The 13,790-nt window shown below is 38.6% G+C and overlaps 2 long non-coding RNA genes across 2 annotated transcripts; both read right to left on the reverse strand.

The window, feature by feature from the left end:
• Positions 1-731: 731 nt before the first annotated feature.
• LOC121680401 lies at positions 732-1,692 on the reverse strand. Its single transcript, XR_006021683.1, has 4 exons — positions 1,614-1,692; positions 1,368-1,510; positions 1,070-1,124; positions 732-961 (listed from the first exon to the last, which is right to left on the reverse strand). It is a non-coding gene; the product is annotated as an uncharacterized LOC121680401 (long non-coding RNA).
• A 7,816-nt stretch (positions 1,693-9,508) lies between these two features.
• Positions 9,509-11,702, reverse strand: LOC121680397. The gene is made up of 3 exons (XR_006021680.1): positions 11,631-11,702; positions 10,657-10,734; positions 9,509-9,765 (listed from the first exon to the last, which is right to left on the reverse strand). It is a non-coding gene; the product is annotated as an uncharacterized LOC121680397 (long non-coding RNA).
• Between the last annotated feature and the right edge of the window lie 2,088 nt (positions 11,703-13,790).

The following is a 13,790-nucleotide window of genomic DNA, read 5'->3' on the forward strand; positions in this document are numbered from 1 at the left end:
CTGGGCCTCCGGTCCAACAATGGCCCAGTCACTGATAACTGACACAAAGAATTTCCTCTGGCCCAGATGTGGCCCACACACTGTAAAATGACTCTCATTGTTTCTGTTGGCCCAGGTCTGGCCCACACACTGTAAAATGACTCTTATTGTTTCTGTTGGCCCAGGTGTGGCCCACACACTGTGAAATGACTGTCATGCATTCTGTTGGCCCAGGTCTGGCCCACACACTATATAACTGAGTGTTGGCTGAGTGTCGGCTGGGCCTCTGGGCCTGTACTGGCCCCCACTATAAAACTGATCTGACTGAGTTATGGCTGAGTGTCGGCTGGGCCTCTGGGCCTGTACTGGCCCACACAATATAAAACTGATCTGACTGAGTGTTGGCTGAATGTCGGCTGGGTCCCCGGGCCACATGTGGCCCATTAACTACCAAAAGTACTTGATCACAAGTACAACACAAATCCAGAACTAGTAATTAAAAGCACAAGCTACTTTTATTAACAAGTTTAACAAACACAACCTTGCAAATAAAACAAACATTTAAAACTTATACAAGCTTTTACATATATACACTTTAGAAATTAAACCAGTTAAATCAACATTTCATTTAAAAAAAAACACAAACAATTAAACATTTTAAAACTGTATAATGATTCAAAGAAATAAATTATTATAAATTAACATTAAACATTTACAGAAATATTCTGTCTCTCTCCCTCACTCATTCTAAAAGAGTAATTCCATTGTCAGTAGTTGTGGGTTGTGAGTTAAGTGTTGTGCTAGTGCTTTAAATTCTGTATTTTTGTACCATGTACCATACCCAGCTACATACATGCACACACTCACTCTCAAAGTATTTTTCAATAGCAGCAACCTTTGCCACCTGCCTACTCTTTCTGTTGCCGCTTCATTGTTGCCTCCACCAGTTTCAGCAGCACTACCAGCCGGGGGTGTCTCCAAACTGCATTTAGGTATAAAAGAATATTACAAGATCATTATGAGGTCTAAAGCAAGATTTCAACATGTCATCTGTCAGAGAAGTTCTGTTTGTCCACTCAAATATACTTACAGATAGCCACCTCAGCTCTATTTGGTGGTTGATCAAAGAGTTATTTCCATCCATCCTTCAATTTGAGATGCATGGACACAGAATGTCATTTCAAAAGAAAAGAAAAAAATCATTAAACTATTTATCCTTTACTGTCTGACGATATTACTAAAGCCCAGTCTTGCCACTCTGCAGCTGTCTTGGTAACACCTCCCTGGTAGTTATTTTGGGAAAACAAGACATTGTGTGATTGTCATTGGTAATATATTAGCATTTAACAATCACCAAGAGCAAGACATATTTGTCAACACATACAGACCTGAAGCACAAAGGCTTGTGAACTTCCTTCACAAGAGCCTTATGGATGCTCCAGTTGGTTGGCCATGTTTTCAACAGCGCATTCCTGTTTCCTGCCCACTCCTGTTCTTTGCTGACATAATGGATGAGGCAAACCAAAAGCATCTAAAAATGACATCACAAAATACAGGCCTAGATGAAAGCTGATTCTTATTATTTGGCTCATCTAAACAAAAACATATTACTATTAAATCAATGTACAACTTACCAAGAGCTCTTCAGGTCTCCTGTTTTTCCAACACAAGAAATGGTTCACAAATGTATAATAAAGTAGCCTATATGTAGCCTTCTTCATCCAAAGGAGTGCAGGTCTCTGGTCAGTGTGGCATGAATTGTGAGGTGTACATTTAAAAAAAGTTAGGTTAATGGAAGTATATGTGTTCAAAATCATTACATGATCACAAACAACCCCTCAGTACAAAATACAGAACGACCTTAAAATACAGATTTTGATGAGCTTTACATGACCAGGACAACAGGATTTTAAAAAAAAAAGGATTTTAAGCACTTTTCATATTAGGAATATTGCAAAAGCTGTAAAAAATGCTTGTCCCTCAGGGGTTTGCACGGCGTGTCATCAGATTTGGACGTTGCCATATTGGAGATACTCGCCTCATTAGAAAGCATTAGGCACTGAAGTAAATCCCTAACATCGTCAAGGAAAATGGTTAGTTATTGCCGTGTTTTAGGTTGTACCAATAGGTCAGACTGAGAAAAACATTGGTGTAGGTATCGACTTCCAAAAGTTATTAAAAAACCAGGGAGAAAGGAGAATAATGCCAGAAGTTATCAGAGGAAGGGGGGACGCTTGTGGTTGAACTTGGTACTTCGTCTCCCTCACCCAACTCATATGGATCTGCGAGGAGCTTTTCTGTTGTTTAGACCAGACACGGCTACAATCACGTAAGATATCCAAAGTGCATAATACTTGTACTTCATTCACAGAGTATCGCCAATATGGCCGCGCGTGCTGGGTTACCATGGTTACCAGAACGTGACGTCCGTGCAAACCCCTAATGACTTGTCTAGTATCACTGGCTATTTAGGATTAAACAAAGTACAATGTACAAATGTACAAAAAGCCTCAAGTGTTTGTTCATGGATCATTAATTTTTTTTATTTGGAATGTTTTTAAAATCATGAAAAAATCAACAATTTACATATGTCCCCATGTTGTCGTCAACCCTGTTACTTTTGGATAAAACCCCCCTGGGAGAAAATAAACTGTGCCAAAAGTTACATCATTTTCAGGAAGTGATATCCCCTGCCTTCCAGGGCGTTAATGGTGAAAAGACCAGAAAAGTGTTGTTCTCTTTTAATGACTTTTATTACGGTTTTGCTCTGTCTGACAGAAGGGGACAAGCTGAATAAATATTTAACAGCATTTTAACCTCTTGTTTTTGTAAGGATTATTTTTAGGGCCCGAGCACCGACGGTGCGATGAATTGTGAATTGGCTTTCTGTTCATGTTTATATAAATGTTTTACATAGGCTCAATAATGATAGGCTACTGTTAGGCTTTATTAACCAAAAGCGCACGTTATGTAAATAGGCGGGTCAGATCACTGGCCGGGTATTTAATCATAGGCTAATTAATATTTGCGGTATGGGGGGGGGGCTTAAAGACATGTAGCCCAGGGGCCTCAGGTGGTATTAAGGCGCCCCTGCCCATAATGCATGTTTGGCATAACGCCACCAACTGGCAACAGAAAGAATGGCAATTACACTGATGTCCGATGATCAATTTTAACATACTGCTCTTAGACGGTTTGTCAGATTCATGTGAAATTTGCCGAACATTATGCCAAGATGTTGCTGATGTTAAATTGTGAAGAAATTTTTGATATGGTGAAATATATTATGGTTTTAATATCTCACCACATAAACAGGAAATGTGTCATAAAGTTTGCCTTAATAAAGTCAGATATGTGTGTGTGTTTGTATGTGTGTGTGTGTGTGTGTGTGTGTGTGTGTGTTCAGTTCAGTATAGTGTGAGTTCAGAGTTCGGATGGCCTGGGGATAAAAACTTCTCCTGAGTCTCTCAGTTCTGGCTTTGTGACTACATAGGCGTCTTCTTGATTTCAGCGGTAGGAATAATCCATTGTTAGGATGAGAAGAGTCCTTCAGAATCTTTTGGGCTCTTAGGAGTACTCTTCTGGAATAGATATCTTGTAGAGCAGGGAGTTGAGTTCTTATAGTACGTTCAGCTGAGCGCACTACTCTCTGCAGAGTACTACAATCTCTAACTGTGGAGTTCCCATACCAGGTGATGATGCTACCAGTTAGAACACTCTCAACCGCTGAAGTGTAGAAGGCCTTCATGATGGATGTAGAAACTTTGAATTTCCTTAGCTGACGAAGGAAGTAGAGTCGTTGTCTGGACTTCTTCAGAACATATTGAGTGTTAACAGTCCATGTTAAGTCTTCATCATTGATCTGAAACTTTACAAAATATTGGATATCATTATTGTGATGATATTCACATGTGTAATTCATATGCCTAGCATAGCGCCACCATCTGACCAATCAGGAAATGTGCCATGAATACACAGGGGAAAAGCCTTGGCACCGGGCGTTGCCCAGGAACTCCATAGCGCCCCCTTACATCACTGTGACTTGTGGTTGGCATATAGTTTTAGATACACACACCAAATTTGGTGGGTGTATGTAACTCCCAAAAACAAACAACTTTTGTATTAACATGCCATTAGCCACGCCCACAGGAAGTGAGATAATTGAGATTTTGTGCGTTGTGGACATGATCAATTTTAACGTACTCCTCCTAGACGGTTGATCCGATTCATGTCAAAGTTGGTATACATGACGCCGAGATGTTCCTGATTATAAATTGTGAAGCTTTTTTTTGATATGTTGTAATTTGACGAAATGGCGAAATTATTAATTTTAATACCCTTCCACATAAACAATAAATGTGTCATAATTCACCATGCATGGCTTGACATTTTTTAAATTTCACAGGTCATTGAAGACCATGTCAATGATAATATTCACAGGCCCATAATGCATGTTTGGCATAGCGCCACCAACTGGCAACAGAAAGAATGACAATTATACTGATGTTATATGATCAATTTGAACATACTCCTCCTAGACGGTTTGTCAGATTCATTTGAAATTTGGCAAATATTATGCCAAGATGTCGCTGATGTTAAATTGTGAAGGGATTTTTGATAAGTTATATATTTGATATGATTTTAATATCTCACCACAAAAACAGGAAATGTGTCATAAATCACAGTGCATTGAATGAATGGTCTGAAATTTCTCAGGTTAATAGATATCATGATTAGAACAATCATGCTTCAGTTCATATATTAATTAGCAAAATAGCATTCACTGTCTTAACTTTCATCCTCAAGCAAATCCAAGGCTGTAGTTCTACCAAGTAAATAGTTTATCTAAATACTAGTTATTCAACTGCATTGCTGGACCAATTATTTCTTTTCTGTAATTTCTTTCAGTCCAACTCACATCAGTCTACTAGTCTAGTTACCTGACTTTTTGCTGCACTGCCTGATGGTTTTTTGAGATTGCTGGGTTCTAGAACTCATGAGCAATCAACTCTACAGACAGATATTTTACTGAATGGTATTAACATAAAAAATAGAAAATGTAACAATAAATGGTTAAGACAGAATAGAGTATTTTTATTCAACGTCATTTCCACCACAGCTATAACTTTGTCAGAATATGCAAAATAAGTGGGAAAAAAGCATAGTTGTGTGTATTTTGGATACATTGTGCCCTATCTCCAAAAGTATCTGGGTATGGCAATGGAATGTGATTATATATGGCTGAAAACTATGAGAATGTCATTTCCATCACAGTCATTTCCACCACAAATTGAGGTCATTTCCACCACAAAGTCAGCAAGACAGTGATGCAATGTCATTTCCACCACAGTCCCCACAGTCATTTCCACCACAAAATGACCATCACGACATATGTTTTAAGGAAAAAAAACATAATTCCAGGTGACATAAATACTATTTTCAGAAACTATAATCCATACTTCATTATTAATAGAAAAACATGAGTGACTTTAATAATTTATGTATACTTTAAATAAAGAGTATTTTTGATTATGAAAAACATAATTAATTGTACCGAGTAACTTACTATACTATACATTTAGTTCACAAAGTCTTAGGATTTGTTATGTGGTATGATTAGGTAGTCATAGACATGGTAACTGATATATAATGTAACATAATGAATTATATTGTATAATCTGCAAATAAAGGACATAATTTGAGGTGTGGTGGAAATTACATTTTTCCCTTACGATTTAGAAAACTGATAAAAAATAACAATATTCCATGTCATGCAATTGTGCCCAGTATCATACTTTGTTTCAAGACATATTAATGAGTGTATCAATGATTTTGAATGTGTGTTTGGAGATAATTAATTTTCTAAAAGTTGAAAAGCCAAAAGTGCCCGGAGTTGAAGAAACACCCTGTTACGTGAGCAGAGGTCACTTTTTGCTAAATGCACTGGGGTATGATGTAACAAATATACTGTAATACAGTAATACATATGAATGTAGTGGGATTGCAGTTCATTGGCTTTACAGGAAGATGGAGATTTGATATTGCATCTGATACGATGGATGTATGTATCCATTATCTTGGCCTTGATCATTGTAACGTGGGGGCGTTAGCTCTGGGGTGCGCTGGTGCAGAATTTGGGAATTGTTTTCACTCACAAACCAGATAAACAAACCTGTAAAGAATGTTGACGTGTCTGTGGGTTTCAGGGAAGAACAACACCTTGATATTCCTTTTCGCAGAATATAGAAGAATCTTTTCTTGAAATAGAATAGAACACCCCTACATTTTCTTAGAAGAATCCATCACCGGTTCCTGGGTTGACAAATAGGCGGGGCAGAGTCTGATGATCAAGTTTAGAAAAAAAAAAGCACACTAATGTCGGTCCACGGAGATTTTGTTCATTTTTACGGCTCTTTCTTTCTATGGCTAGGCTATGAGCGAAATCTGGGGAATGGAATCCCATAATGTTAGCACTTGCGGTCAAAACACCATTTTTTTCATGCATTATGAACCTATGGTTAACCTACTTAATGTTATTTTATTGGGTAAGGCTATTTGCACCCCTCACTCAAAAAAAAATCTTGTTGGATTTAATTAAAAATGTTTTGTCAAGGGGTTCTACAAAACTGTATTAAATAACTCTAAAAATACTATATTCTTTACAATTGACTCAAATAAATAACATTAACTGAACAAGAGTGAATAAAGTAGATGGTAAGTAATTGAATTCCTTTATTTAGGGCCCGAGCACCGAAGGGTGCAAGGCCCTATTGTTTTTGTAAGGATTATTATTATTAGGGCCCGAGCACTGAAGCTACGACTCAATACTTTTTTGCTACTTTGTAATAACTTTCTGCGGCCAGCGTTTCTGGAAATGAACAATGGTCAAATATTTTTTAGACCTGAATAAATGAATTTTAAGACCTCGGAATGAAAATCTGGCCGTTTTTAAGACGTTTTAAGGCCTTAAATTTAAAGTTCTGAATTTTAGGCTTTTTAAGACTTTTTAAGACCCCGCGGGAACCCTGTATAACAGACTTTTGAAACACATGAGATAGCTACCAGTTGAACCTAGTTCTTGTATCATGCTGTTAGGCTCATTGAAAATTACAATGTATTTAGTACATCTGTATAGCTAACGCTACGGCTCTGGTGTCTGTAAGACAATACAGGAATCTAAAAGAGGATGGAACTCACTAACTCACTACTATATGTACTTAATGATAATATCCAGACACCCAATGGGCCTGCCTGACATAGCGCCACCACCTGGCCAAGCAGGAAATGTGCCAGAAATGGACAATGCCTTAAGTGATTGATCTGAAACTTTATAAAATATCGGATATCATTATTGTGATGATATTCACATTCGTAATTCACAGGCCTAGCATTGCGCCACCATCTGGCCAAGCAGGAAATGTGCCAGAAATGTTCTATGCTTTGAATGAATGGTCTGAAACTTCTCAGGTTAATAGATATTATGATTATGATGATATCCAGACACCCAATGAGCCTGCCTGGCATAGCGCCACCGCCTGGCCAAGCAGGAACATGTGGCAGAAATTGGTAATGCCTATATTGGTTTATCTGAAACTTTGCAAAATATTGGATATCATTATTGTGATGATATTCACATGTGTAAGGAGTCCTATGTTTCTATACTGATCAAACTCCTGATCATGTGAACTGTTGATTAATTACCCTACCACATGATGGTATGACCTCATGGTGGGCCTATTGTCACATATTGCTGCTACAACAACTTTTGATTAAACGTTTGCCTTTTTCACAGGAGAAACTAACTAGGAAGCAGGAAATGTAATTAATGTGTACATTGTCATGTCTTGATTAATGCACTCTCACTACAACAATGGTCTCAAGTCTCATCAAAGTACTTCTCATGTGACCCAAAATCAGCTGACCTCCAACCATGTGATCCATATCAATTTAACCAACTACAAACTAGGTAGCCTATTTAAGTGAAGTTTACAGAGCATTATAGGAGCCATTCTGTAGTCAGAATCTCCCGCACCACTCTGGTGTGTAGCCATCATCCTCTGAGCTGGTATGTTCATTCTCTGATTGCTTCATATGGTTTCCTAAATGTTCCTTTAACCTGTTTTCGTAACTTTCACATTATTCATTTAGATGTACCTTCTATAATGTATTGGATGAATAGCTTGTACCTGACAAATAAATTGTTATGCTTTGACCCGCATAGTTTTCTAGAGTTTCTTTAGATATTCCTCAAGTTTAAGATGGGTCAGGAGGAACGGCTAGGATAAGTCTCCAGGGCTGTGGGGGCTAAATCAGTGAAAGTGTAGGCATGCTACCAGGAGAACTGGCCATCGTATTGTACTGTGGTGGGTCACTGATTTTATTAGTAGTCTGGAATTAGACAGCTAACCTTAGCACACCCTGAACCCTCTGTAGCTTCGGTAAGGTGTTCTGTCCAGATGAGCATAGTGGTCCAGGCCAGCACTATAGCCTCTGACCGACTTTCACACTAGGATCATTACTCAAGTGAAGGCGCCTCCCGAATGAATCGGCCGAGGAGGGCCTCGCACAGTATTCTTGGGGAAGATGCGTCTAATTAAATAGCTAGAAGGCATTCTTGTAACAGCATTGTGGGTAGGCCCACATCGGCCTACTATGGATAGTAATATTACTTTGACCGAAACTTCTCCATATCTAGCGGGGTCAGAATCATTAGGTTAACAGGGGTTCTATAATCAGTTGCTATTTCCAACAGCGTGCAAACAGCTTCACGATTTCCTTCGACCACTCCCAGTTCCCTCATTGGTCCTGACGAGTGACGTCTTATACATGTGTAATTCAAATGCCTAATATAGCGCCACCATCTGGTCAAAAAGTGTATTAGAAATGTTCTTTGCTTAAATTGAAAAATCTGAAATTTCTCAGGTTAATTTATATTATGATTATGATGACACACAATGGGCCTGCCTTGCATTGCGCCCCCACCTGGCCAAGCAAGTAAATGTGCCAGAAAATAACATGCAAAAACAAATAGCACACAAATCAAATATGTACATTTTTTCAAATGCAGCACATCGGTGCTTTGTTGGATTCTGAAATGTCACGGGTTGCGGTCCGCAGGTGCTCAGGCCCGCCATTGCCGCTTGCGGCTATATTTTTATTTAGTATTCTTACATTGAACCAACTTAATATGGCTGTGTTCAACCAACTTAATGTTGTTATGTTCAATTAATTCAGCATTCTTACATTGACTCAACATAATACTGTCCTGTTCAATCAAAGTCACATTGTTATGTTCAATTAATTTAAGTTAAAAAGATATCTAGCACAGATCCACATTAAGTGACTGACGTTTAAGTGATACAGTTACGTGGAACCACACTTGACAAAACTTTCTTAAGTAAACTCATCCTAAACACAAAGTTCTTAAGTAAATCCAAAGTAAACAAGTTGAATTTGTTCTGCATAACATTTCTAAATAAAATAAAATGTCTATTGAACAAATGTGTTGAAATAGCAAACAGACACGGTCTTCAAAACAAATCTGCATTTATTTAGCAGCAACCTTTGTCTCCATTCTCATCAATCCATCAGGGACATTTTTTAGTAAAATAGAAATGCAATGAACAGAAAAATATCTCTGCTAAACACGGCATGTTTAGTTTTGTTACATCGTTAGTGATTAAACTATGTCTACATCTTCAAGTGGAGGCATTGGCACCCTCATGTTTGATTACAAAGATCCCGATGGTGGTTTTCTCCATCTGGCTCTGGGCATCAGTCCGCGTCCTTTACCACAGACCAAAAAAAACCCCATTTAATTGGTGACTTTTCAAACAAAAGTATATGTTTTTAGATATGTTTGAATTCAGTGGATTAACCTCACATCTCCCATCTCCTTTAAATTAAAGCAATGGTTCTGAGTGAATTTCACCCTTGCTTGGGTCATTTGCATGATGATCGCGAGCGCCAAACCCCCCCCCCCCCCCAAGTAGCTTTTTTCCTTTGGTCGAGTTTGCGCTGTCAGTCTATGTATCAGCCCAATGGCTTTCCAAAAACCAAAAGTGTATCTTGTAAATTACCCCACTAATAATGTCCGAATATTACCAAACTTCTACAGTAGTACATTTACGAGATGCACTTCTGGTTCCAAAAGTGCTAACGCTAAGCCATTGGGCTGAAACATACACTGATAGCGCAAACTTGACCAATGTTCGACCAAGGGAAAAAAGCTTCTGGGGGTGTGTTTGGCTCGTGGTCATCGTGCAAATGACCCTAGGGTGAAATTCACTCCGAACCATTGCTTTAGACTCTCTGCTCTCCAAAATCCCTCTAATGTCTATGATTTCTGTTAACTCAAAAGCTAGTTAACCAAAGATGAAAACTTTGGGTGAGATTTTACCAACACAGACTAGGAAGCTTTGTCTGTTAAGGGTTTATGCGTGGTCAGTGACAAACAGGCCAATGGTGACTTGTTCTGCTGTAACATGCATTCTGCTTTAACATGCATATAGACAGACTTAACAAAACATTACAAGCACCGAAACATGAACAAGGAAATGTCCATGGGTACTAAAATAACATAAGAAGCCATATTCATTTATACCCATCTTGCCACTAGACGTACTACTCTCGCTGCTGTAATGCTTTACTGTTTTTTTTATATTCATTTACACTTACCAGGTATTTCTCAGAGCCTTCATTTAAGTACACAAGTGCTTTCAGGTTGCAAGCTCTCAACAAGCCAATGGTATGATTCTGCAAAATAGGGAAATATGATTGAACACTTACTTACATTTACAAATTAAGCATCTTGTGTTTACCTTGCCTCCAATGTTAACTTTGAGATTTGGGGATTGGGATTTTGGGATGCAATGCCTGTTACTGGTCCATGGATAAATTTACCTTTAAAATCAATGTGTTTCAAAAAACTCTTAATACATTGGAAATGCATTATAAGAACATATCCGGTTCAAGAGGGAGGTGGGACATGTGGCAATGCAATGTTTAATAATAGCAGACATAAACTTTCAGAAAATGGTAGGCTTTCCCTCAATATTACAGCCGAAATTAGTATAAATAGTCTTTCTAATTGATTTGCCTGGTGAATCAGGTGAAAAGCCTATTGGTCTTTCTTATTTAGGGAAAGATAATTACACCACTAAAACCATACCTTTTCTTATGTCCTGCTTATTAAACATGCAAAGACAGATGTCCCACCTCCCCCTACGTCACAGACAGTACATGTTCAGACAGTACTTTCCTGTGTATTAGCCGCCTCGTGTATAAGCTGCAGGACAGTGTTTTATTCAAGTTAAAAGAAACAAAACCATATTAATACCATATTAACTGCCCCCGTGCATTAACTTCATAGCTGAAGAATTTTGCAAAATCAATGTATAAGCCGCTGCTAATAGTTGGGAAATTACGGTAATGCATTTCCAATGTATTGAGAGATTTTTCGAACGCACTGATCTTCAATGTAAATCTATTCATGGGGCACCCCAAATATGGCAATGTTAACTTTCAAATTCATGTCATGTCAGCAAGGTAAGACCTTTCAAAAAAAGTTAGCAGCATGGTAAGGTAGCTCATGGCCTAATATTGGATCACAGGTTTTCAAAGTGGGAGGCACAAAACAACTTCTCACTAACCTGGTCAATGGCAGCCATGATCTCCTCCCTTCCAACGCACACACAGCAGACAGCCTGGAGCTGATGTTGTCGAGTTCTGACATTCTGACAACGTTATGAGGGGAGAGGAGATAGAAAGAACAACAATACAACCCAGCATTTGGAAATACAGAAAGAATTACAATTAGCATATAGTATGGGTGTCTGTGACCAAAGTGACCATGAGCTAACCTATAATTCTTCAATAAATGAGACCTTGATGACACTCCAGTCTTGCGCTCTTTGCACTGTCACATAAAGGCCTGTGGGGAGAAAGAGAAAGTATATCAAACTCAACAAATTTACACTAAAATGTGTAAAACTATAATAATATTAGATCACAGAATCAATTGAGCATTTTAATAGAATTGAACTAGGAAGAAAACCTTTAATTAGTTACTTGTTTGTGATTAACAAATCATTCAAACATTTTAGAGTATGCAGCCTCTAGCTCCCAAAGTGGTTGACATGTGTGTGCTTAAAATGATCAAGTTTCCATGCAAGAAACTGCCATTTTAACTGATATATAAGCCGGATGAGAGCCAAGTAGCCTATGATAGCAATAAAAAATAAAACAAATCTGAAGTTGTGTAGATCCAATGCAAACATGTTAAGTTAATCTGCAAAAATGCATTATTGATTTGAAATAACACAACTAACTCAATTTCATCTTATAACCTAACCTTATTTGAACCTTATAACCTCTGTAAATCCTACGAAAGAGGATTTATTAAGATGAACAATAGTGAGATTTCTTTTTTTTTTTAGTGCTGGTACAATTAGCAGTGTATGTTATTCATACCCTGGTGCAATAAGAAGTGAATTATATTCGTACCCCGGTGCAGGGGCGCCTGCAGGAATTAATGCTATGGTACGCACACCCAAAAAAATAATTCACTCGTGAACAATATTTGTCCGTTTTAGGTCAGTCAGCAAAAAAGTAGCCTACATACATAACATCCACATGCAATAATACAACGACAACGTCTACAATGACCTATATTCATTTGGACAACTTGATACAGCCCTATACAGGCTAAAGTTACCTTTAGTTTTGTTCTAGCGTAACGTGACGTCTGGCTTTAGTGCAGTCTAACGTTCTGACAAGCACACCAATTGCCTACCTTGTTCTTGTCCATCTGGAATAACTCCTAGCTTTGCTGCCTCCATCCTTTCTGTTTTCGTTGTTTAAAACTTGTGATATCCATGATGAGTATTGAGTTAGTGAATTAGCTCAACATTGTGCTGATAACCATATATAGATAGCCGAGTAAAAGAAAACAACAAGTATATTGCGTGCATGCGTGCGTATTCTCTCTCCTGCTCAAACAAAATGTGTGCACGTTAATTTTGATAACGTGTTCACTAACTTTACGTAATAGAAAATGGTAAATAGCCTGATGGTATGCAGCTAATGGGATACTGTGCATTGGGAAGGTATGGTAGGCCAATTTCAGTCACAAAGCCAGAACTGAGAGACTCAGGAGAAGTTTTTATCCCCAGGCCATCCGAACTCTGAACTCACACTATACTGACTTTGCACACATTCACTCCTCAGCACTCTCAAACATTTCCCAACTCTGAACTCACACTATACTGACTTTGCACTCATTCACTCCTCAGCACTCATGACCCCCCCACACACACACACACACCTACAAGACTTTTAGCACTTTTACATCCCTCTCCCTATGCTACAGACCTTTTATTTATTTTCTTATTTCATCACACGTCAAAACACACACACACACACACACACATATCTGACTTTCTCCAACTTTTGCACACTTTTTATTTATTATTTTTGATTTCTCCTCCATCTACCCATGTCCTTGATTGCCTAGCCTTTCTGCCCCCCCCCCCCCATCCCCAACACACACACTTACATCATCACTGTCATCACTTCACATACATACAGCACACTGCTTGCTACAGTAAGCCTCCTCTACATACTTGCTGCACACTGCCCCCCCCCCCCCCCCACATACACAGCACATTGTCTTCAGGATCTTCTCCAACACACATCCTCTACATACTTACAGCACACTGCCCCCACCTACCCACACACACACAGTGACTGCTCCACTCCCCTCCCGCCCACACACACATCTTCACTGTCATCACTCACATACATTACATACA

This window comes from Alosa sapidissima, chromosome 13 (assembly GCF_018492685.1).
Source record: "Alosa sapidissima isolate fAloSap1 chromosome 13, fAloSap1.pri, whole genome shotgun sequence".
Lineage (NCBI taxonomy): Eukaryota > Metazoa > Chordata > Actinopteri > Clupeiformes > Clupeidae > Alosa > Alosa sapidissima.